Source organism: Corapipo altera, unplaced genomic scaffold, assembly GCF_003945725.1.
Source record: "Corapipo altera isolate COAL_440 unplaced genomic scaffold, ASM394572v1 61085, whole genome shotgun sequence".
NCBI lineage: Eukaryota > Metazoa > Chordata > Aves > Passeriformes > Pipridae > Corapipo > Corapipo altera.
Genome location: NW_020885021.1, coordinates 598,569 through 624,656, shown reverse-complemented (window position 1 = coordinate 624,656; position 26,088 = coordinate 598,569). Strand labels below are relative to the sequence as shown.

The 26,088-nt window shown below is 43.6% G+C and overlaps 1 long non-coding RNA gene across 1 annotated transcript; it reads right to left on the bottom strand.

Annotated features, from left to right (window-relative positions):
• Positions 1-4,990: 4,990 nt before the first annotated feature.
• LOC113959089 lies at positions 4,991-23,523 on the bottom strand. The gene is made up of 3 exons (XR_003531699.1): positions 23,512-23,523; positions 17,269-17,272; positions 4,991-5,483 (listed from the first exon to the last, which is right to left on the bottom strand). It is a non-coding gene; the product is annotated as an uncharacterized LOC113959089 (long non-coding RNA).
• Positions 23,524-26,088: the final 2,565 nt, after the last annotated feature.

Sequence of the window (26,088 nt, the reverse complement as noted above, 5' to 3'; positions counted from 1 at the left end):
CAGAGGTTTGGGGAGGTCAGGGCAACTTGAGGTGCTGCGGTAGCTGACTAGAAAGACGTGTCGTGCTGGCTGGCAGAAGCCCCAGCATCCTGCATCCTCCAGGAGAGCACACCAGTGTCTTTTTGCTTCAATTCAAAAGGCAACGAAAACATGGAAGCAAGCAAGGTGCTTGCACTCTCAACTTCTCTGCTGAGATTAATTGCTTGGGATATTTTTAATGTTAGATACTGCTGACCTCTACCAGAGCAGTAGCATTGCTCTGCAAAGGCATGCTCTGAAAGCATTTGAATGAGCATCTCTGAGGTTCAAATACAGGAGCTATAGTCAAATCCAAAAAAAGTCCAACAGGTGAGGGGAAAAAAAAGAGGAAAAGAAATTGGTTGTCTTCCCCGTCGGCTTGCCTTTCGGCACACCGGTACGGCCTGTTCCTGTGCACTCAAAACTTCCTGCTTGAAGCACATCCATCCCTCCTGGACCCCCTTGTTTTCAAGGGTTGTTTCCCAGGGTATGCTCTGGACTAGACTTCTGAATAGGTCAAAATCTGCCCTCCGGAAGTCCAGCGTAGAGGTTTTATTGTTGTTTCTCCTTGAATCTCTGAGTATTGAAAATTCTATTATTTCATGGTCATCATCATCCCCTTCACTTTCTCCTTCAAATGCCCTTGGAGGGCCATCGGCCAATAGTCAGTCACCAATTAATTTCAGTTTATACAAGATGCTTCCTTCAAGAACGAAGTTCTCTTTAATCAGTGCTTGTTTTCACATAACTCGGCAGGAAAAGAACAGACTCTCACAGGTGGTTGGGCCAAACACAAACCAGAGTTAGCAGCATCTAATTAAGCACAAATATAGATATTTTTCGTGTTTTTCATCTATTTCATATTATCACAGTAAACCAGCAATTCATGGATATGTCCTGCTTTCAGACCTCCCAGCATCACTGAGACTTCTGCAAGTTTATTACAGTCCACAGAGGATTCAGTTCTTACCTCTAGTGACTAATAAGTGAATACAGGCTTTTTTAGCTCATTTTCCCCCCTTTTCAGTGTCTGCGGTGTTGAAAAATGAGAGTATCCGGGGCCTTCTTGTAGCAAGGGATCATGGGAGTTGTAGTTTGCCGGGTTCTCACGCATGCTCAATCAATACTTGATTGTCATTGGTTGAAAGATCATGTGACATGTTTAAGCGCTGTATTTAAACCTAAGTGTTTTGAAATAAACCTCAATTCTGCTCTGGCACTGGTTCGTGTCTGAGCAGGGTTCGTGCTTTATACAACACCTCATATGGTTGCCCGCATCGGGACTTCACCAGGCACCGGGAACCAAGAGCATTAAGCTCTGGGGTGCCTGCCAGAGGTGTCCATATCGCCCGGATCAAAAAGGAAAAAAAGGAAGAATACAGCACACTGGATTACCTCTGCAAAAAGGGACAAAAAAGGAAGAAAAAAGGACCGGAAGAAAGGACAACAGAGATTCAGCACACAGAGGTAACCAAAAACTGGCGAAATGGGAGGGAGGTATTCCCATAAGAGGAGGTTTTCCTCAGAAATTAAAGAGACAGTTGAAGCTATAATCCATTTTTTAAAAGAACAGAACAGAAATATAGAAAAAAATAGACTTTGGGACTTATTGTATTGGATTTCCATAAATGAACCCGTTCTACCTTTAACTGGCATTCACCAAGTGTTATCTTGGAGGAAAATAGGAAGCAGGTTAATTGAAAAAACAAATGAATGTGATATAGAAGCTATCAAAAACTTAGCAGCATGGAAAGAAGTTATGACTACCTTGAACTTACATTACAAAGAAGTTAAAACAGCCAAGACAGTGGACCTTTTTGCCCCCAGGTCTGCTCTAGCCCCAGTCCCCCCTCCCCCCCGGACCGTGTGGCCCGAAAACAATAGAGTAGGGATGGTGCACATTAGCGGAGAGAGATGGGGGGGATGGGGAGAAGGGGGAGCCCTGGGGGGGGACAGTGCAGTGACAGCGTGTAGTCTGGAAGCACATGGCGCTGGGTTCACCCTGGAACCACGCGCTCCTTTCTGCCCCCTCCTCCCAACCGCCGCCATTGGTATGTGTTTGGGGTCGCACGCGGCGCTTGTCGTGGGCGTTGCACCCCCCGCACGCTCAGTCACATGGTCTCCCGCTGCGCCGAGCCCGGTCCCTGCAGCGAGGGTTCTGTTGACGACCGGGGCTGCCATGGGACCCCATGCCTCTTGGGGCGGACCCGTGGTCGGCGGTTGGATCTGTGGCGGAGCCACTCGCAGCCGCACCGCCCCACCCGGGCTTGGGGGGTGGTGGTGCAGGCTCAGCAACGGGACTTTCGGCCGAGTGTGCCGGTCGGGCCACAGCATGGTCAGCGGGCGTTTTCGTAGTGGATCCGCCCACGGTCATGTTGCCTGCCCTTGGAGCTGCGGTGGTAGGAACTGTTGGCTTTGTGGGGACTGACTACTGCGCTCCATGTGCCGGCATCACCAACCCTGCAGCGGCAGCAGTGGCGGCGTTTGCGGCACGCACAGTACTGGGACGACCTGGAGCCAGGGCGGTGGTGGCGTGGGGGACTGCCAACTTTATGCCACCGCCTTGCAGTTTACAGTTGCGCCTCCCGCACCAAGTGCCAGGCCAGGTGGAACAGTGGCGGAGGGAGCTGGAGCAGTGGCCCGGTTGCTCGCGGGCAGTCAAAGACCGGGTGGTATGGCAGCAGCTGCGCTGCGGCAGAGCGGAGCGCTGGCAGGGGTGCAAACCGCCAGCACCGGCACTGTGGTGACTACAGGTGAGCTGCTATTGCAGGGGTCAAGAGAATCTGCTAGCTCCCTTTAGCTATGCGGTGTCCATGAGACCACCGTGGAGAGAGTGCAGGGACATGGCCAGGTGACTGGGGCTCGGGGCTAGGGCACCAGCAGCAGTGGGGGCTGCGATGAGGGAGCAACAGAAGGACTGCTATTGCGGGGGTCAGGAGGGTCCAATAACTCCTTTTGGCTGCGCAGTGGCCATGAGACCGCTGCAGAACAACCACACAGCAACGTGGACACAGCAAACTTACTCCAGCAGTGAGGCGGAAGTGAAAGGGCCTCTTCCGTCACCACCAGGTCAACCAACACACAACAAATACACAACCGTTAAAGCACCACCGTGGATCTCCTACCAAGAAACCAACCCACAGCCCTGGCCAGCCTCAGAACAGCTTCTACGCTGAAGACGGTCTGATGGAGGAGGAAAAAGAGAATTTAACACCTGGAAAATCTTAGCTGAGCTGTGGCAAACTGAACTCAGCGAGATAAGAGAACCAGAAAAAAGACAAGCAGTTTTGGATCCTGCAAAAGAGGAAGAATAGCAAACGTGGCTACAGTTACTACTTCAGCTCGAGGAAGAGAATGCAGACTGGGAAAGCACACAGAACATATGCCTGGTCAAGCCCAGACCATCAGCAAAGTCAAAGCTACCGACGTTGCTGGCGATGACAGTTGTTGGTTTTATGCTGCGAGAATTTCAGCTGGAACAACATGGTCCACCTACTGACACGACCAACAATCTAGAGGTAACATTACAAAACACAGTAGACATACAGCTATCAGCTACCATGTTTAATTTTCTAAATCACAAAAGGACAACTTTACTAATTGACAGATTATCTGCTATTATAAAAAGTTCTTTTGTGTTACAGGGGGTAAGAATAGTAATAATAGGAGGGGCCCAAAATCGAGTATTTACTTCTCACTATTTTAAAATGCTGTTAGACAATATGCCATACACAACATGGAAAGTCAAACCTAAACAAGTAGCAAAGAAACAACCAGTTACAATTTCAACTGCGGAAACACATAACCCTTTATACACAGTCACTGCAAGAGCCTTGATAAAGCAAAACAAACAAAACCCTCATACAACACAAGCCCAAAGATACTCCACAAAGTTGCAACACACAGCAATACACACCTCCAAATTCACTCAAAACACAAACATGCATAAATTGGCCTATACCGAAATTAAACAATTAGAGTGGGAGGCAAAGACAGGAATATCAAACATCTTTAGTAGCAAAACAGATATAACCTCACAATGGCCCTTAAAAAACATCCAAACCTATTTAACAAGTTTTCTTAAACTAGCATCCCCAAAGCAAAAGAGAGACATTATAACCAGCAATAACCCAGACAATAACTCTGTTTCCATTGGACTCACTGAAATCACTCATTCTGTAGAACAGAGACTGCCTCTGTCAAAGAGGAAATCAATTAACAGCAGATTTTTCCCAAAGGCAGCTTTATTGCAGCTGAACCCACAAGTGACCCAAGAAACAGGTAACCCTAAATCAATAAAACAATGGCCTTTCCTTAAAACAGAGGTGATGCATTTACATACGCTATTAGAAAACCATATAAACACAACCTCACTATGTACAAAAACCCTTTCGCTCATCTATCAATCTCTCAAACCTAAAGAAAGATGGGTTTTCATGCTTTTTGCCCCTATCTCAGAGTTAGAAAAGAATGAAGTTTTTGAAAACCGAGATTTTATAACTTACTTTTTAGTTAAAGAAAAGGGTAAAAAACACTTCTTGCGTGATTGCCTTTGCAAAAAAGGAAATAATGTGTTGCCCCTTTGTGGCAGTTTGAGCTACAACATTAGAAATCTAAAATCCAATTTCCAGGCTTCCCCCCACCCTTTTCCACAATTTATCCTAACACCGGAGAGAAACTTTCAGGTCAGAGGCTTCTATAGGAGAAGGGGAAGTATATACATTTATTTAAACAAATAAATATACTGTACAAACTAAAAGCAACTATATATATATATTTACATTTCTGTCAGTCCTTTTAAGTCCCTCCCTTTAACTTTAGTCCAGGAAGAGCTTTTCAAGGCTGCTGGGTAACCAGTCTCTCTCTCGTGGGAGTGTTCGGGGCCCGAATGCTCCCCCCTCACCAAGTTCTGGCTGTTTGTTGCAGTCTTTCTCCTCACAAAGTCCAAGAAGATAGCTTTGAGTCTCATTTCTGCTGTATGATCTCTCTCTCCCAGTCTCATACCTCGGTTCGTAGGCTGCTGCAGTGTAGTTTAGCTTTCCAAGCGTCTGCATCCTGGAATGTTAATTCCTCCTTGGGTTTTTGGCTGTCCTCCGTTTAGATCATGGTAGAGACATCCTCCGGGTCTCTCTTTGGTCCATCTCCAATTTCTCCTGGGATTCCTTTCCCTAGTTCCGAGTTGTTTCGTCAGCAGCCCATCCACTTGGCTCTGCTTAAATGTTGAGCCTTAAAATCCACCCCCCACCAGCCTAAATGCAGTGGGGGGAAAAAAGCCCCCTAGCCTTGGCCACAGGCAGCTTGGTTCAGTTATGCACTGTCCCAAGTGTCCTGCAGCTGCAGGGGGGGAGAAGAGGGCCTAGCCTCCTCCCTCTTACCTCAGGTGCTGTGAATTTCTTCCTTCACAGCACACACACCAAATGCTGCCTCCAACTCTGGCCCAGGCAGAGTTGGGGGGGGCTGCAGGGCTCCCCTCCTCCCCCCGGGGGGGGGGGAAAGAGGGAGCCCAACCACCCCCTGGCCTCCCACACCTACATGCAGCAGACACCAACAGCACAACACCAAGACTGCCAACAGCTTCTGGTACTGTGTATATATGATTTTGAGCAAAAGCAAACAACATGGATGGTGATTGGCTCTCCAGGCAACACTGCCCTGGCACCCAATCACCTCTGAGCCCCCCCAGCCTCTCAGAGGGGGTCAATTTCAAACCATGACACCCTTAAACATAACAACAATAATTTACTGTTTAACAACTGGGTGGAATTAGATTTTGTCATTTTCCACCACTATTCCTGTTCCTATAAAAATTTCCTACTAACTCTTTGGCTAAACAAACAAGTGACTTGCCTTTGGGTGAAGAAGATGACAAGCCCCTCTCATCTCTCACTCAGAATCTCCTTTCTTACACAATATGGAAAAAGAAAGCAAAACATAGCGAACTAAAACTTTACTAACTATTCACTCATACCACTGCATTTTACATTGTCAAGAAGATAGAAATTTTACTTGTAATATTTGTAGTTTTTTGTTTTCAAATCAGTATTCTTAAAAGTAGTGTAAATTGTTTTCTTAACAATAGAAATAAAGGGCAGAAAATAGTTTAAAAACATTTACACATGGAATGAAATTTAACATCTCACCATCTTAAAGCCCAATATATTCATTCATTCATATTTTTAAATATAAAACTGGCAGATACAAAACTTTTATTGGGTTTAGCAATTCCATATTCTTCTAGTTATGCTAAAGAATGTAAGATAAACCTTTTATCAATCATCAAACAAAATTGCTACACATATTACAAAAATTGAAGCAATATAAACAATTTACTAGGGAGCTAAATTTGAACTAAATAAATTCACCTACAGACTGTTTCAGCATAAATTGCATGCTGATTACCAATCAATTACTGAACCCAAGGTAAAGAAAAGGATTTGAAACCTTCTGTTTCATGGTATAAAAAGAGAGAAAAATTCTCCTTGTTGCCTAAAAGCTTTTGTAATTATTTTTCACTATGTGAATTAGTGTCATTTTAACCAAGAACATTTATCTCCACAAAACCAGAACACTACAGCTTCAAAAATTTTCCCTATTTTTTCATTAATTTCCCAGTAGCTTTAAGAATAAAAGTTATTAGAAGTTATTAAATTTTCAAATACATTCACATACATGCAATTATCACAATAATGTTATTCAAATAATAAGTATAGAATCTTAAACATCCTCATATGTTACATTCAAACATTCTCAAAACATTTTGCTATCACAAAACAACATACAGAATGTCAACAAGAGTGCAAAATAACTGCTTGAAAATTGCAACTACCTAAGAGACTGAATTAAACCTGATATTATTAAGAAATGGAGACTGTAAAACATTCCAGAAAAATTTAACAGGACCAACAATGAAATCTCCAAAGAAAACTACACAACGAAAGATTATCTTTAAAGCCTTCAGCCAAAAAGCAAAAGACACTATAACATAGAGTGACTCACCGCTATTACTTCAAAAACTACAGATTCACCTGATCCTCGCATCTATTCCTGCCCACCTTTCATCTGAAATAGACTGAACTGTTATTAACATGTTTGCCAAGATTGTTTTTAAGGATAAAGAACAACTACAAGAAATGAACAAGACACTGAGATCACCTGCGTCTGGACAAACAAAGAAGGACAATTTAACAGTAAGGTACAAACCTTGGACCAGGTTCTAAAGTGTTACAACTTACTCATGTACTTAGCACATTTAAGTTGTTTTGTAATTATGCTATGAATGTTGTAATTGATTCATGCTATGCTACAGAGTTACTTTCACATCTCGAAACCTCCTTCCTTCGAGATTTCACTAACCCTCATTTACCTAGAAAAATACACACCACATAATTCCTTGTTAATCACACAGAATCTAACTCTTACATAAGACACATCCATTCACACACACATTCCAAATAGAATAATACAACAACACACAAAAAATACTTCAAAGGCAAAAAAGAAGGGGATCAGTATATAACCCCCAGGAACACTTATAGAAAACATCATATGTTCTAAATTTCTTAAACTGTGATGATACAAACCATAGTAGGTATGAATACCAACATAAAACTAAAATACTTTCACCTTCCGAAACACCAGTTATGATTAAAAATCTAATATCTAGGCAATGATCAAGACCAGTAGATCTCATAACTTGAGGGGAGATATATGCCTGTGTATCAAAGAGTACCAAATTACAAAAGGTTCCTTCTAAATGTATCAGGCCTTATATTAGCCCTCCCCTACAACAGAAACAGTCACCAGAAAAAATGAGTGAAGTAATTGGATTTGAAGAAACACAACCAACAATAGTAAAAGGAACACACCACACATTGAGAAACATACTATAAAAACACAAAAAAAGGGGGGGAAAGAGATATGGATCTAGTCCCTGTATGCGTAAATCTACATTAACACTTCTTCAAAACAGGAACAATCACAAAGAAGCAATAAATGATACAACAGAACCAAAAGAAACACAAACAGTAACCAATACAAACCCAAAACTCCATGATTCAAACACAATAATGAGTTTAACAATGCATGTGTGAGGAGAGAATGAAACAGTGGCCACCAGAGTATGAATGAGAAAGTTGAGTGGACATATGTATGTGTGTGTGAACGCAAATACACTTTATAGCAAGACAAACACTACCTCAAACACAACATCTACAACCCAACACATTTCCCTTTCAAATAAAGATGATGCCATTACACAAAATCACCCTCAGATAAAAGGTTATTACCCTGGGTAATTTGAGGTTGCTTGAATATTGCATGAACCAATAAAATTGCAAACAGTTCAATAAAGACCTTGTGACGATAAACCCTGTTTTTTATAAATAGTTGAAATAAGATTGGTTATGATAAGAATGCTTCAAAAATGTATTGTTTTACAACTTGTTAATTATTTAAAGAAGGGGGAGATGTAGCAAGGGATCATGGGAGTTGTAGTTTTCCTGGTTCTCACGCATGCTTAATCAATATTTGATTGTCATTGGTTGAAAGATCATGTGACATGTTTAAGTGCTGTATTTAAACCTAAGTGTTTTGAAATAAACCTCAATTCTGCTCTGACACTGGTTCGTGTCTGAGCAGGGTTTATGCTTTATACAACACCTCACTTTCTGGTGTCAAACCAATGGGCTACAGGAATCACTCCTCCAGTACAGAAGAAGGTGACAGCTCGTACAACTTGGATGCAATCATTCACCAGCTGAACACATTTCACAGAATCATGTGTGACCAGGGTCTGGACCCAGAGATTGTGCAGCAGGTCTTCAAGCAGTTCTTCTACATGATCACACAGCAACAGGAAAGAACCTGGTCTCCTGGTGCCAGCTGTGCACTGCCCAGCATCAGCATACCACTTCCACAGTGAGGACAACTTGTCCTTTTCACGACTGATGTTAGGTACTCCTGTCAGAGGTGGTCACTGTGGTGGCTCCTCTCTTACAGTGCCACTAATGGCACTGAAGCTCCAGAAATCTGCAAAGATGAAAACCAGCCCTGAGGAGTTCATGGTAGAAGTCAGACACTTGGGATTTTAAATTCACCCACTGTCTTTTGCCAGGGTCTAACATGGCTAGGTCTGCAGGATGCCCACCAAGGATTCCTGTTTGGGGCAGGAGGTTGAGAAGTGCCCACCTAGCCTGACTGGATCCAACCTTAAACTTTGAGACTCCATTCCAGGAGAATATAAACTCACATGTTTTACTTCCGGATATCCTGACCTTAATTCGATAATGTTGTGGGAAGGGAGAAGCGAGAGGTGTGAGCTGACCTCCAGTGGTTCTTGAAGATCCTTTCTCCTGTATCTCCATCTCCCTGTCTTGAACATGTGTTTTTGAGAGAAACTGAGGGGTGGTAGGGGAGAAACAGGAGTGAGGGAGCATTGAGAGAAGTGTTGTAGAGGTGACATCAGAAGTACTGGGAAGTGGTCACCTGTATCACCATGTGCCAACCAAATGGAGTCTGTAGGGGCTTACTATACCTTACAAAAGGCAAAGAAACACCAGGATGATACTTGTGCTGCTTCTGCTTCTCGGTAGTGTCATGGAAGACTTGTTATGGCCATTATCAAGACAAACTGTTTAGTGGTGCTTTGTATTCTGGAAAAGTTTGGCTTCTCATGACTGCCTGTAATCCTATTTTGTTTTCAACAGATTGTAAAGATACTTAATCTCTACACTCCTGTGAATGAGTTTGAAGAACCTATGACAGTTGCTTTCATATGAAACACACAGGTAAATTAAAGGACTGTAAAGTGGAGGAGATGGCACTAATGACATCTGTATAGTACTAATGATATCTGTATAAAATCATTACTAACTCAGACATTTTGTAATAGACATACTGCAACATGTTGTCCTGAATTAAGTGTTCTGTGTGTGCACATGGTTACTTACAACATACAGCTGCAGGGATAACCAGACTGTTAATCACAAAGAACAATAAGCACTTAAGTTTCCAGCTCAGCTAATCCAATGCTTCTTAGTAGCAATGCAACTCAGAATTAAGGTTTCAGGAGTCAGCAAAGCATCGGTGAAATGGAGTTACTTCTGAAATACAAGGCAGAAATTGGTAACTAAAGGAAACATAAATAAATGAAAACCAAACATCCTTTAATGCTCACAAGGAGGACACAGGAAAAGGAAACAGAAATGTATTTGACTACTCTCAGAATATATGTCCATCACTGAACAACTGAATCAAAAGTGTTCTGCTGGTATTGTGCAGTGTTCCTTTTGCTGTGCAAGGGGGTCATATTGTTTCCAAGTCCTGTATCTTATTTCGTGGTCACATAGAAAATGTAGCCAGGTTCTTCTGAAGCAGTGTTTCCTACAGTCTCTGTAGAATTTACTGTAAATACTTGCTGAGAAGAAGGTTGCTGCAATAGAAAACAAAATGGTTCTGTAGTAGTTTGGAACCAGGTTTTCCCCCTGCAGTTGAAAGTGGTAACCCCCAGGGGGTGGTAAGTTTTGAAGTTTTGAAGTTTTGTCCAATGAGTACTTCTGCAAAATATAAACATATCACAACCAAACGGAAGAGGAGAGTTGTAGTTTTGGGTTGAAGAAGTAGCCATGTTCTGACTGCCATGAGGAAAGGGGCTCTGAGCCCCTTGGGGCCTCTGGGCCCCCCCCTAGCCCCGGGCTGGGGGAGCTGCAGGGATGTGGAACAGCATAAAGCTGGGCTAGGTGCCTGTAGTTATGCCGGGAGATGTTTTCTCCACCGTGGGCAGCGGAGACAGAGCAGCAACAGTGGCAGCAGAAGCAACACTGACCGGAGAAGGTGGCAGAGAGCCAGGACAGATAAAAACTGAACTAAACAACAAACGGCATGCACTGCAGAGAGAACTCCTGGAAGGAGACAGAGAGCCAAGAGAGAGCCAACAGCAGCAGATGAGAGCAGAATTAGCTCTACAGAGAGAGTTGGGGTAAGAACTGAACCAAAAGACCCCAGACTCCTTTGAGATCCCTCCAAAAAATGGAGGGAGTGGAGTCTTACTGATTAGAAGTCCTAGATGGAGTAAAGGAGCTAAGCTCAGGTGTGTGGAGGTTGACTTTGAGGCCCTCCCTTGCTGCAAGCTACAAAGAAGCTCGCAGCCATCTTGAAGCAGGGCACAGAGGCTCTGCAAGGAATCTGAATTCCCTGAAGATACCACACTGTCACGAAGACCCCCTGTACTTCGTGATATGACCGTAGTGGAATGACCTTTGTCTGGGGTGACGTAGCCCATGGAAGACCCCTTTGCCTGTGTCAAGGGACCGAGGGGCATACCCCCTTGTGAATGCTGGCAGAGATCCAGCTATCAGCTGCTGCAAGAAAAAGAAGAGAGAGCCTGCTGCCTTAGAGACATTGCTGCTCTGAAGAAGGGATCTGTCCTTCTTCCCTCCTGGACTTTTATTTGGAGGGGAGAGGAGATCTGATCCATTGTAAATACTTATGTCATGGTAGAGATAGTTGTGATCGTGTGTATAATGCATTATAATATTTATTTGTATAGTCATTGTAATATATTCCCATTCCCCCATTTTGAGTCTGGTGTGTTTTGTCTGGAAAACACATCTCACATTAGGTTGAGATGTGGAAGGGGGTTTAGACTAGGGAATTAGAATTTTGGAAATCTCAAACCATGACAGGTTCTCACTGGGTTTTGCAATAACCCTAAAATTATGTACATTCTCAAACCTTTGATTTTGAACATGACAAATGCAAAGAAAAGGCAACAAATGATACTAAATTTGTTTTCTTCTCCCACACCTCATAGATGCACTTGAAAGAGTGAAATGACCAGTTGCTCTTAGGGGAGGACACAGATGAACTGGGGCATCCAATCCCACCAGTTGAGATGTCACCACAAATCTCTGGAGTTTCTGCAGGCTATATCCTAAAGCTATCAAATAATTATGAAGATCAGTTTTTCCTTTAACATGTATATGTCCTGGAATGTGGGGAGTTTGATAAGACCTTGCCTTACATTAGTTCATAAGGACTTAAGTTGTCTCTTCTCCTAGGTTCAACCCAAGTTCTCAGGCAGGGCCTGCACCCGCATCGTTGAGGTTTCCTGACAAATTTTACTTATCTGTACTTAAGGATATAATTCATCCACTCAACTTTACCACTTGCTTGTGGTCTATAGGGTGTATGCACATCTGTTCTTGAGCAAGCAGCAGTCACAAGTATAGAGGCCATGCTGATGAGAACACAGCTGAGATGGGCAGGGCACATCTCCAGGATGAAGGACCACCGCCTCCCTAAGACCTTGCTTTATGGTGAACTTACCACTGGCTGCTGCAAGAGAGGAGCCCTGAAGAAAAGATTCAAGGACTCCCTGAAACAACATCTCAACCTTGGTCATATTGATCACCATAACTGGTCTACTCTGGCCTCAAATCGGGAGGCCTGGAGACACCATCTATAATGCTGTGGATGCCTTTGAGAACACACGCAGGATCACTCTCGAGGAGAAAAGGCAACGCAGGAAGAACCGTGTCTTGCGGAATACACCACCTAAGGAGTCTTTCTGTTGTGCCTTTTGCAATCGGATATGTCTGTCACGTATTGACCTCATAAGTCACCAACGTACCTGTAACAAATGTGGATAAAGCCTTCCCAAATCTTTGTTCGCGAAACCCAGCCATGATGGACATCCCAAACCATTCCTAGCGACTTACTGACTTCGTGTACCACTGCTACAATACAATGTGATCCGTATCTGATGACTTTCCTAGAGGAATTCCAAACCTAGGAATAATGTGGTTTAAGAGAACTTTCACTACTTCCCTTGCTTTTTAGGTGTCACAAGGACAGGCTTCTGACCATCCACTAAAAGTATCTACTAGCACTAGTATGTATTGATATTCTTCTTTCCGAGGTAACTCAGTAAAGTCCATTTGCCAATAGTCTTCAGGAAGATTTCCAGCTTTTGTGACTACTACAGTTATTTTATTGCTAGTGTTAGGGTTACTTCTATTACAAGTTTCACATCTTCCTATGACAGATTGTATAATTTTAGTCATTTTTACACTGTTTTTCTAAGATGCATTAATAAATTTTCTGTACCCCAGTGGGTGGTATCATGTTCTCTTTTAACTATTTCTCCCATAATTGTAGGTGGGACTATCACCTGCCCTGTAGGGGTAACAACCCATCCTGTAGCTTGAAAGTTAACTTTGAGGGATTCAATTAACTGAAAGTCCTTTTTATCGTACTTTGGGGTAATTTTAGGTAATACTACTTCCTTTTCTGGGATTAATGCCAGAATGCCTTTTTCTACTGCTTCTTTTGCAGATTTATCAGCAAAACGGTTTCTGATTTCAGGGAAGGTTTTCCTTTTTGGTGTACTCTGCAATGCATTATAGTAACTTCTACTGACTTCTGTATATTTTGTAAGAGTTCTTTAATTTTTGTGGCATGTTTGATTTCCATCCCTTGGGTTGTTAGTAGTCCTCTTTCTTTCCAAATGACTCCATGAGCACCCACAATGCTAAATGCATACTTAGAGTCAGTCCAAATGTTTGCTCTTTTTCCTTGGCTTAAGTCCAGGGCCCTTATAAGAGCAATTAATTCTGTTTTTTGAGCAGAGATAAGACTTGAGATTTGATTACCTTATCTGTGGTGGTTACTGCATACCCTGTCAGTTGTTAGCTACTTCCATCAGTATACAATTCCCAGTCAGGGTTTTCCAGAGGAACATCCTTTAAGTCTGGTGGGCTGGAGTAGGCTTCTTCAATTGTCTGTAAACAATTGCAAGCTCCAATGTTCACCCAGGTAATCAGAAGGTTAAACCATGGACTTTCAAGCAACAAACGAAGTTTATTTTGGGGACGCTACACAGCTACATGAACTCACAGCTAGGTGGCAAAAAACACACACAGACCGCAGGGCCTCTGGGTCATACATATTAAAGACCATCCTTGCCTGACATTGTCAAGTTGTTTAGAGAAATAAGCTACGGTTCTTCGCTGGTCCCCAAGAAATTGTGCAAGCACTCCTAGGGCAACATTCTGCCTCACATAGGTAAACAGTTCAAATGGCTTTGAGAGATCTGGCAGACCTAGGGTTGGTACTCTCATCATGGAATGCTTTAGTCTTTTAAAGGCTGTCTTTGCACTGTCTCTCCAAGTAAGGATGTTCTTATAGGTTGCTTTTAAAAGCTCATATAATGGTCTTACCAAAAGTCCATAGTCAGCAATCCAGAGTCGACACCATCCTACCATTCCTAGGAAGGTGTGCAATTCATTAATTGTTCATGGCTCAGGGAAGTGACAGATGACTTCTTTCCTTCCCAAGTTGTCGTTGTCCTTTAAGGATTTCAAAACCAAGATAGATTACTGTCTCTTTTGCAATTTGGGCTTTTTCTTTTGATACTCAGTACCCACTAAGCCCTAATGTAATGGTTCATGTTTCAGGAAGAATCTAGCAAAGGATTTTGGGACTTGTAGTTTTCCGGGCTCTCACGCATGCTCAAGGAAATACTATAATGTCATTGGTTGAAAGATCATGTGACACAATTTAAACACTGTATTTAAACTGATGCCCTTTGTAATAAAGTTAATTCTGCTCTCGCACTCCTTGGTGTGAGTAGTGGGGTTCGTGCAAGAACAAGCACTTCACCCTAAGAAATTTAAAAAACTGACAGTGAGTGAAATGCATTGTTCTCTATTTTCAGTATATCATACCGCAACATAACTCCTTCCTGGTTCTGTCTTCTCTAATCTTCTAATTCTTTTGCCAAAATGATAGGGCTATTTTTAAATCCCTGAGGCAACACTGTCCAGGTAAATTGGGCTTTTCTCTGGTTTTGGATTTTCCCATTCAAAAGCAAAGACTTCTTGACTTTCCTTGCTCAGGGGGATGCAGAAAAAGGCATCTTTAAAGTCTAATACTGTAAACCATTCCAGGTTATCATTTAAGGTGGTTAATAAAGTATATGGGTTAGCTACAACTGGGTCCATATCCTCCACTATTCCATTGATTGCCCTCAGGTTCTGTAGTAATCGATAATCTTTTCCATTTACTCTCTTTACTGGTAAAATGGGTGTGTTTTACTTGAATTCACATTCCTCAAGCAAACCACGCTTAACAAATTTGTCTATTATTGGAACCAATCCAACTTGGCTTTTTAATTTTAAAGGATATTGTTTCTGCCTTGCCAGTATAGCTCCTGGTTTAAGGGTTATTCTTACAGGTTCTGCTCTTTTCGATTTTCCTGGAATTCCACTGACCCACACAATAGGAACAAGTGCATCTTCAACTTCAGTCAGGATGTTGTCACTAACTGGAGATATTTCCTGCACAAGAAAAGTTGCTGCTTTGACATATTTAGTCTCAGGAATTACAATTTGAATATCCCCATTTTTAAATTTAATTCCTGCCTCAAGTTTTTCCAATAAATCTCTTCCTAATAAAGGTTTAGGGGAGTTTGGCAAATAGAGAAACTGGTGTTACCCATTGCTTTCCCAATTTAAATTTTATAGGTTGGAAAAAGGATCACGTTTCACAAACCTTCATTGCACCAATAACATTTACAGTGTCATCACTTAATTCTCCTTATACTGTGTTAAGAACTGAGTAAGTTGCACCTGTGTCTACGAAAAAAATTCTGTTTCTTCCTTCCCCATCTTAGCTACAACCAGAGGTTCTGCGAGGAAGGATCCCTCCCATCCCCTTATATGTCTTCAATAGACATCAGGGGATTTGGCAGGGAATTCTGCCTCAGTTGGGGACATTCCTTCTTCCAACGCCCCTCTCCCTTGCAATAGGCACACTGATTAGCTCCTATCCTTGTTGGAAAATTCCTTTGACCAACACCTCTTCCCTGTCCCCATCCTCGGAACCCTCCCCATTGTGGTGATCTTGATCTTTCTTTTTCTTCTTCTATCATTGCTATCTTCTCCACCCCGCTTCTATTTCTATAAGTTACCCAAACTATATTTAACAGTTTCCCCAAATCTCATGTCCTCTGCTGGTAGCTTCTGCAATTTTAGTCATATATCATCAGATGATTGCTCTATAAACAAGAGGCAATTGTTTTTTTCCATCAAGGTCAATAGTTGTGTATTGTTGGGTAGCCTTTTTAATTTTATTTAAGAAATCAGTGGGTGATTCCCTCAAATTTTGTTTTATTACATATAGTTTCAACCAATTTATTGTTTTTGGAATGTCTAAGAAACTGCCCTGGTCCATTTTGGTTAGGGTCCCAGTTCAGGTTCACTGAGGGGAAATGTTGTTCTACTGTCCCCTCTAAAGTCCCAGCTGCCACTTGTACTTCAACCTGGGTTCGAGTAGTTTTCTTAATCATTTCTCTTTCGGTACTATCAAACATTACTTTCATGATTGCCTCAATATCATTCCAGTCTGGATCTTGAGTTCTAATCATAATTTCAAATGCATTAGCAACCTTATCAGGGTCATCTCAGTAACTTCCTGCAGTTTGTTTCCAATTATTTAAATCTACGATTGAAAAGCTTTCCCTCCTGGTTGGTCCCGGCCCTGCCGAGGGGGCTTTCCCCCGACCAACCCCACCACACCGAGGGTGTTTCTCCCGGAGACCACGGGGGCTGCAGCCCCAGAGGAGAGGAGAGGAGGAACTTCAGAGCGCACAGAGGTTTACCAGTCCAATTTGGGGGAGTGGGAGAGGGTCCGGTGGGTTGTGGGGTCCCTGGATGGGCGGGAGGGCGGACAGGGCAGTACTACTTGGATGGTCACGGGTGGGCAGTGCGAGAGAAGTCCTGTAGTAAAATCTGTCCATGGGCAGGATGAACTCGCTAGCCTTCTGGCAGTCATCCTAGGAGAAGGACAACTCTAATTCCAAACCCGGGCAGATGGAGCTCACTTAGCCCTGTAAGGCCATCCATCTAAGAGGATACTCTAATTAAACCTACCTCCTGAGGACCTCGCTGCCACCGTCCAAGCTCACTAGGCCCTGGCAGATGAACCTTAGGATTAAATGGTGGGTCCAGTTCTGCGCATGCTGCGTCTCACCTAAAAAATCCATTTTGCAGGTCTGAAGGTTATACCCACATTTGTAAAGCCCTGTAGTGACAGGCGAGGGACAAAATGGCAGGTGATAAGGTGCACTGGAAGCCGCAGACCCAATCCTGCATGCAGGCGGTTTAGGACATTGGTCGCCTGAGATTGACCCTGGAGATGACAGTCTTGTTCGGCAGCATTCTGAATGACCAAGTAGGTTTTTTCAAGGAGAACACTGCTTGCTCCACTCAGAGAGGGGCCTAGAAAAGGTGACCTAACCAAAGCTCATCTCCACCCTTCACCCAGTTGGTTAACCACAGCTAACAGACATCTAATGCGGTCAAACAAAGATTAAAAGGCAAAGGCATACACCTGCCTTCAAAGGTGTACCCAAACTGACACTCGCATGCTGGAACATCAGAACCACACTTGATACTGCGGATAGTGGACGTCCTGAGCCTCGTTCTGCCCTAATTGCCCACAAACTGTCATGTCTCAACATCAACATTGCTGCTCTCAGGGAAGTTCGTCTCCATGAGGAAGGAAGCCTTAGAGAACATGGTGCCAGTTATACACTCTTTTGGTCAGGTAAACTCAGAACCGAAAGGCATCTTTCAGGAGCTGGCTTCATAATTAAAAACTCTATTGTCCCTAAACTTGAAAATCTGCCGACAGGTCATTCTGATCGCATTATCTCCTTATGTTTTCCACTACACAACAAGTAACATGTTGTCCTCTTTAGTAAATATGCCCCAACTCTCCAAGTTGACCCTGTCGAAAAAGATAAATTTTACACCGACCTGCGCCACCTTACCCAAAAGGTTTCCACAGATGGTAAGATCATTATCCTTGGTGATTTCAAAGCCAGAGTAGGTAAGAACTTGGAAGCCTGGAAAGGAGTATTAGGTAAGCATGGTGTTGGAAACTGCAATGATAATGGTTGCCTTCTGCTAGAGTTTTGTGCGGAGCAGCAGCTCACCATCACCAACACTATCTTTCAGCAGAAAAATAGACTGAAGACAACCTGGATGCATCCTAGATCCAAGCATTGGCACCTCATTGATTATGTCTTGGTGCGACAGAGAGATGTCCACGATGTTCATCATACCCATGTGATGCCTAGTGCAGAATGCCAAATAGACCATCGACTTGTGCGCTGTAAACTTAACTTCAACCTCAAGTTCAAACCTAAAAGGGGCGGTATTACAAGGAGGAGACTCCAAGTTAACAATCTTCAAACAGCTACAGTGAGAGATAGCTTTCAGGCAAATCTTCAAACTAGGTTCGAGGATCATTCCATAGATACCTCTCCTGAAACACTTTGGCACCATATTAAAAATAGCATCCTGCAGTCCTCTGAAGAATCCTTCAAGAAGAACAAGGACTGGTTTGATGAAAACAATCAAGAGATCCAGGAATTGTTGAGGAAGAAGAGATCTACTCACCAAGCACACCTTGCTCGGCCATCTTGTCATGTAAGAAAAGCAGCCTTTCATCTTGCATGCAGCAAACTCCAACAGAAACTCCGTGACATCCAGAACAAGTGGTGGATCAGTCTAGCAGGAAAAATTCAATTATGCGCAGATACGGGTGATTACAGAGGATTCTATAAGGCCTTGAAAACAGCATACAGGCCTACATACAAGGTCCAAAGCCCTCTACTCAGCGCAGATGGTCAAACGCTTCTGACAGATAAAACCTCCATTCTGAATCGATGGTCTGAACACTTTCAGACTCTTTTCAGTACTAACCGTGTAGTGCAAGACTCAGCAATTCAGTACATTACACAACAACCGGTGAAGAATGAATTGGATGTTGCCCCTACTATGGGAGAAACTCTTAAGGCCATACAGCAGGTGAAAATTGGCAAGGCAACTGAGATTGATGGAATTCCACCTGAAGTCTGGAAGCATGGAGGCCATGCACTCCATGTTAAATTTCATGCGTTTGTGGTGTACTGTTGGGAACTAGGCCAACTACCATCAGACCTCCATGATGCAGTCATCATCACTTTGTATAAGAAGAAAGGAGTTAAATCAGACTGTTCAAATTACCGTGGTATTACTCTGCTCTTCATTGCCTGCAAAATCCTGGCAAGAATACTTTTGAACAGACTAATACCCGCTATACCTGAAAGCCAATGTGATTTCAGAGCCAACAGGAGTACCACAGACATGGTATTTGTTCTCAGACAACTGCAGGTGCTTGGCAGATTTACTGGATGAAGGTCATAAGTTCCAACAGACCAACTATGACTTGTGTACTCACACTCACAATGGGAACTCAAAGAGTTTGCAGATCAAGGGTATGATTGACACTGGGGCAGATGTAACCATTATCACACATAAATAGTGGTCTAAGGACTGGTCCACAGTGGCAGCAGGAGCTGCAATAGTTGGAGTAGATGGAGCTACACAAAGTTTTCAGAGTAAATTCCCTGTGCAAATCCTAAATCCTGACAGACAAGTAGCAATGACACAACCCTTTGTTGTCATGGTACCATTGAACCTGTGGGGTAGAGACATGTTGAGCATGTGGGGTGTGTTCATGTGAACTGAGCAGAAGGATTTTTCCTAGGGGTCACTGTGTGTGAGGGCATTAAGCGACCCACCATTAAGCTGCAGTGGCTGACCACAACTCCTGTTGGGTAGACCAGTGACCCCTAGCACAGCAGAAACTGTTTGCCCTCCATGAACTAGTAAAAGAACAATTGGAACAGGGTCATATAGAACCCTCCCTTAGCCCATGGAATACTCCTGTATTTGTCATTAAGAAAAAATCAGGTAAGTGGCAATTTCTTCATGACCTGAGGCAAATAAATCAAGTAATGAAAAGCATGAGGGCACTACAACCTGGCATGCCCCCCCTACTATGATCACTATTGATTGGGATATACATATCATTGATTTGAAGGATTGCTTTTTTACCATTCCCTTGCACCCTGAAGATGTTGAGAAGTTTGCTTTCTCTGTCTCATCAATCAATAATCAGGAACCTTGTAAACGATATCAGTGGACCATATTGCCCCAGTAGTATGTAGTTCAGACCTTGTCAACAGTTCGATGGCAATTTCCGAGAGTATGCTGCTATCACTATATGGACGATATCCTTGTTGCTGCAACAATCCAGTTGCAATTGCACCAGGTCATGACAGTGGTGGAACAGTTGTCGCAAACATATAGGCTGCAGATAGCCCCAGAAAAGGTGCAGACACAAGCACCATGGAAATATTTGGGGGTCAAAATTTTAGATCAGATGATTCATTTAAGACTTTAAATGATGTGCAGAAACTTTTGGGAACCATCAACTGGGTACGGTCTTTACTTGATCTAACTGCTACTCAGTTAACCCCTTTGTTTCAGTTGCTAAAGGGTGACAGTGACCTGCTCTCCCCCAGGAGTTTAACTAAAGAGGTACGAGCTGCTCTTCGATTGGTTGAAAAGGCAATAGAAACAAAACAGGTGTGCCATCTTGTAGAGGACCATCCTCTTAATTTATATGTTGTAATTAATGTTTCTCAACCTGTTGGTTTGTTAGGACAGTGGAATGCCCAATGGTAGGACCCCTTGCATTTTTTGGAATGGATTTTCCTGCCCCATCAGCCCCGCAAAACAGTGAGCACCCTTATTGAACTCATTGCCACAGTAATTTGTAAAGGACGACGACATTGTCTACAACTTAGTGGTCAGGATCCTCAAAATATTGTTTTACCCATGCATCAGGATTACCTAGAATGGTGTTTGGCAAAGAGCACTGATCTTCAATTAGCATTGTTGCATTTTTCAGGAGAAGTTCTGTTTCATATGCCCTCTCACAAGTTTTTGCAACTCCATTTGGAGCTATGTTTAATGGAGAAGCCCCTAGTGTCCACCACACCGGTCAAGGGACTCACTGTGTTTACTGATGGATCTGGACGGACAGGGAAAGCGGTGGTTACCTGGAAAGAACAGGGTCAGTTGCAAGAGTTAGTAGGCCGAGAGGATGGATACCCTCAATTAGTAGAGTTATGCACTGAATGTTGTAACTGACTCTGCCTATGTAGTAGGTGTCTTGCAGCGCTTGGATAGAGTCACATTGAAGGAAGTAAATAATCAACAACTATTTGGTCTGTTAAAACTGCTTTGGCAGGAATTACGGTGTTGATCAGAGCCCTATTATGTTTTACATGTCTGTAGCTACACTGGTCTGCCTGGATTCATTTATGAGGGTAATGCGCGAGCTGATGCATTGGCAGCTCCTGTGTGGGCTGCACCAGTACCAGACAAATGGCAACAGGCATTGTCCTCTCATGCCTTTTTTCATCAGGGTGCGTGTGTTCTGCAGCATCAGTTTAACCTTACAAGTTCTGAGGCAAAGGACATTATAGCATCCTGTGGTGACTGTCAGCATTTTATGCCTCTACCTTCAGCAAGCGTTAATCCCCGTGGTTTGCAAAGTCTACAGATTTGGCAGACTGATGTGACACATTGTCGCAGTCTGAGTGAGACTTGACTGTTTGCTAAAGAGGATGAGTTATGAGGTAGACCAAACTCCTCTCTCTCTGCAATTGTAATGTCAAATTAAGGGGCTTTAATAGAGGAAAATGTGGAAAACCAGAAGAAATAACAACTCTTTATTAAAAGATATATGTATGTTGGCAAAAACAGTAACAAGAAACAACAATAACAACAACAAGTCTAAATGAATACTCCTCTGTCCCTTAGCACAGTCCTAATTGTGGCCTGCCGGGGATATTGTTGGATCGCTGGAAGGTGCAGGGTCTGCAGCGCCCTGTTGTGGCCTGCAGGGGGTGCTGTGGGATCGCTGGAAGGTGCAGGACCTGCAGTACCTGGTCGTGGTCGGCAGGGGGCGCTGTGGGATCACTGGAAGGTGCAGGACCTGCAGTACCTGGTCGTGGTCGGCAGGGGGTACTGTGGGCTCCGGCAGTCACCCCGCGGGAAGAGGGGCTGGAGAGAGCCGTCCCGGACCGCGTGGGGAAGCCGAGAAAGAGATGGGGGGGTCCTCGCTCCCGTGGGGGTAAAAAGGAAGGCAGGCAGTACACTCCCACGGGAACTCACCGCTGTCCCAAGTGGCGGGGACTCACCGCAGTCTCAGGTGGTGGTGTCTCAGCAAAAACTCCCCCTCCTCTCCCGCGGGCAAGCAGACTCTCCGTTGAGGTACAGCAGCTCCGGGGAGCGGGGCATTCAGGCAGGTTGAAGCCAGCAGGATGAGAAATAGAGCTGACCAGGATGAACAGCCAAAAAGAAAACCAGACCTCCGGTCCCCCTCCCCAAAAATGCCTGAGTGCACCAAGGGAGCCAACAACGCAGCTTCCGTCCTCGCCCCCGACCCGAGCCAGCCCCAGCGGCCCAGCCCCCCGGCCCGCTCCCCCGCCCCGGCCACTCACCGCTCACCCATTAAAACAGATCAGTCAGTTCCTTTGTAAGGTTAATCAACTCTCTTCCCCCCTTCAAACTCTGTTTTCTCTTACAGGGAAAACAGGGGAAGGGAAAATTCCTCTCTCAGATTTATAACCCATAACACACATGTACCTGAATTTGGTCGTCTCAAGTATGTGCATGTGTCTGTCGACACCCACTCAACTGCATTATGGGCCTCTGTCCATTCCGGAGAGAAGAACAGGGATGTTATCTCACATTGCCATCAAGCCTTTGCAGCCTTGGGTATTCCCCATCTCATCAAAACTGATAATGGTCCAGGTTGCGCTGCAACTAAAACCTCTGCTTTCCTTGGTCAATGGGGCATTTCTCATGTTACAGGTATTCCGCATTGCCCTAAAGGTCAAGACATTGTGGAACACACACATCTGACACTTAAACGGATGCTTGAAAAACAAAAAGGGGGAATGCACAGTGAAACTCCACAAAATCGAGTCTGGAAACCGGTGTACACGTTGAACCACCTAATGGTGCCTCCAAATGCAGAAAATCCTGTGATTCTAACACACTTTTTATCGTTGCAGAGAGCAGGGGATGAACTTCAACCTAAGGCTAGAGTGATGGTCTGTAACCTCCAGACGCAAGAGTGGGACTGCCCGTGAGAACTCATTACTTAGGGGTGTGGGTATGCTTGTGTTTCCACAGATGCCGGCCCCCGGTGGATTCCTGCTAGGTGTGTGTGTCCTGCTATTGATCATGGTTATGACCAAAGGCAACCTGGACCTGCAGCACCTGACATCGTGGAACAGTAAAAATGTTTGGGTCACCCTGATGAAGGTCTTAAACCAAACCACCTTTTGTGCCTCACTTGCACAACCCGAGTAGCCTTTTCACACCTGTTTAGCGGGGATTCCATTAAACAACAGTGAGGTCAGCCTTGTAGTGGCTGACCTTGGACCCCTAGAGAAGACCTTATGCAGTTATGTGGAATTGTACAGACAATTGGGATTTGTGGGATAATTCTCTTCTGCTTGCTTTACCGCCTCAGGAAATAGACATCTTAGGGAGTTTAACAGCCGAGAGTTGTGTTTTCTTTAACTATAACTCTGACCATGATATACAAGAGAATGATACAACAGTCCTACAAGATGTATCCCCTAGCATACCCCTTTATCAAAATCATTCTGCTTGGTGCCAATACCTGGGGCACAGTAAGACTGATCCTGCCCCAGGGGTCGGCGTTGCGAGACGATTGCCCCGTGGTCTGTTTCTCATATGTAGGAACAGAGCCTGGTTGGGAATTCCTGGAAAAATGAGAGGAGGACCTTGTGCCATCGGTCACCTAGGACTACTGACACCAACTCAGAAACTTTTGTTAAACCACACTTACCTCCACAAGCATATGAAATATAAACGACCTTTAACAGTAACATCTGAGTGCAAAGATGAAATACAATTGTGGAGTCATAGCGAAATTGTAGTTGCCTCACTGTTTCTCCCTGGAGTGGCAGTTACCAAAGCTTTGGTAACTTTGAATAGAATGGTATGTTGGCTAGGCAAGCAAGCTAATAAAACATCTGAAATTTTATATCAATTGACAACAGATGTAGATAGTGTACACCATGCTATGCTTCAAAATAGAGCTGCTATTGATTTTTTGCTTTTAGAGCATGGACATGGGTGTCAAGACTTTGAGGGGATGTGTTGCATGAATTTATCTGATCATTCTGAGTCCATCTATAAGAGTATAGCAGACTTAAAAGCAGCAACACAAAAGATAACCCAGGATGAAGGATTTTTTGCATTGATGGGTGGTTGGATAAATGGAGTCTTAGCATATGGGTGAAACAAGTGATAAAGCTAGGCATTTATTGTTTGGTGGTATTGATCATAATCATGCTGCTATTGCCGTGTTTGTTATCTTTTCTGAAAAGGGCCCTGCAGAGGATGATAAACTCTGCTTTTGTAGCAGAAAAACAAAAAGAGGGAATTGTAGCAGATGGTTGGGTTGCGGGTAGCTTTGACCTTGATCAGCTACAGTTGTAACCTTGCAAAAGAGTAAACATCAAAGGAAGGCGTGAGAAAAAGAAGAAAAACAGCTGCAGATAGAAGAATGTGTTTGGACACGAGAAGACATGCCAACTACCTATCAAGAGACGAAATAGGGTGCGTGAACAAAAGCAAGAAACCAATTAAAGATGAAATACGAGTATGTGGAAAAGGGAAAAAGAGATAAAAAGAACGAGTTTGTTTATAATAAAATCCTTGCCTCCCAACTTGCTGTCTGAGTGCATCTTTAGGTCGTTGCACTGGGCTTTGCATTGGTAGCTAGAAGGGTGTTGATAACACACCGGTGTTTTGGCTACTGCTGAGCACAGCATCAGCACTGTAACATTCCTTCCTCAGTTGAGGGCAAGATCCTGGGAGGGGACCCAAGTAGACCAGTTGACCCAAACTGACCAAAGGGATATTCCAGACCATATGACGTCAGCTCAGATATAAAAGCTGAGGCAAGGAGCAGGAAGGCAGGCATTCATTGTCTCCAATGGTTGCCTGCTGAGAAACCGTCACGCGTGCTGAAGTCCTGCTTCTCGGGAGTGGCCGACCATCACTGCTCATGGGAAGTAGAGAATCTTTCTGCTATCTTTTGCTTTGCTTCGCTTTTTGTGCGCGCAAGCTTCGGCTTTAGTTTTTGCTTTAAATAAACTGCCTTATCTCAACCCACAAGTTGTTTTTCCACCTTACTCTCTCCCCTGTCGGGTTGGGAAAGGGAGCGATAGAGTGGTTGGGTGGGCACCTGGCATCCAGCCAAGGTCAACCCACCACAAAAAGGTATGTGCAGTGTCTGAGCTATAGCATTAGCACTGAACTGTAGCCCCCCAGTCACCTCTGTTTTCCTTTTTTACTCTCTCTGTTAGTAAGTCAAGAAAATAAACATTTTCTCAATGTTTTTTTAAACCATTTTTCTCCTGAAATTCACTTTAGTTTCCTGTAAGCTTTAAATCCCATTATTAAATGTGTAACTGTGAGTTGCCTTCTTCACCTTTTTCTGAAGGAGTATTGGCTATGTGTACACTTTTCAGCAGTGACTCAGTGGCCCAAGCTAAGATTGGATTCCAGGATACACATCTGTTGAGATATTATTTTGGCAAACCAACAACTTTCTTTCTTTGTTAGTCCCATATTTTATGCTTCCTCATCAAGTAGCTGTTAACACAAACAAACCCTCAAAGCCAATCCAGACACCCGAGGATTTTTCCCTTCTGTTTAGTTTGTAAACAGCATTGTATCCCATATGCCAGCATTGTTTTTCCTTTCTGTCCTTCTGTTCAGAGAAACCATTGTTGACTGGTTCTATGTGTCAGTACAAATGCAAATGAAGCATTATCAGATTTGTTTTCTTGATCAGACTATCTGACTAATACAACCTTCAAAGCAAATGTAGAGGGGGGGTTTCTTTTGCTAGACTTCTTGATGTCATTGTGCTTTCTAAACTAGCCCATTCTTTCTAGTTCAGGCAACTAGCTTGTTTAAAAACTTCATAAATCGTATGGAGAAACAGTTAGTATCCTAACTCCTTAACACTACAACTTGTCCCCGGAAACTGAAAAAGACCAGATGAGATTCATCGACATGACAGCAACAGATCTGAGAACAGGAACTCAGTCTGAGCAAC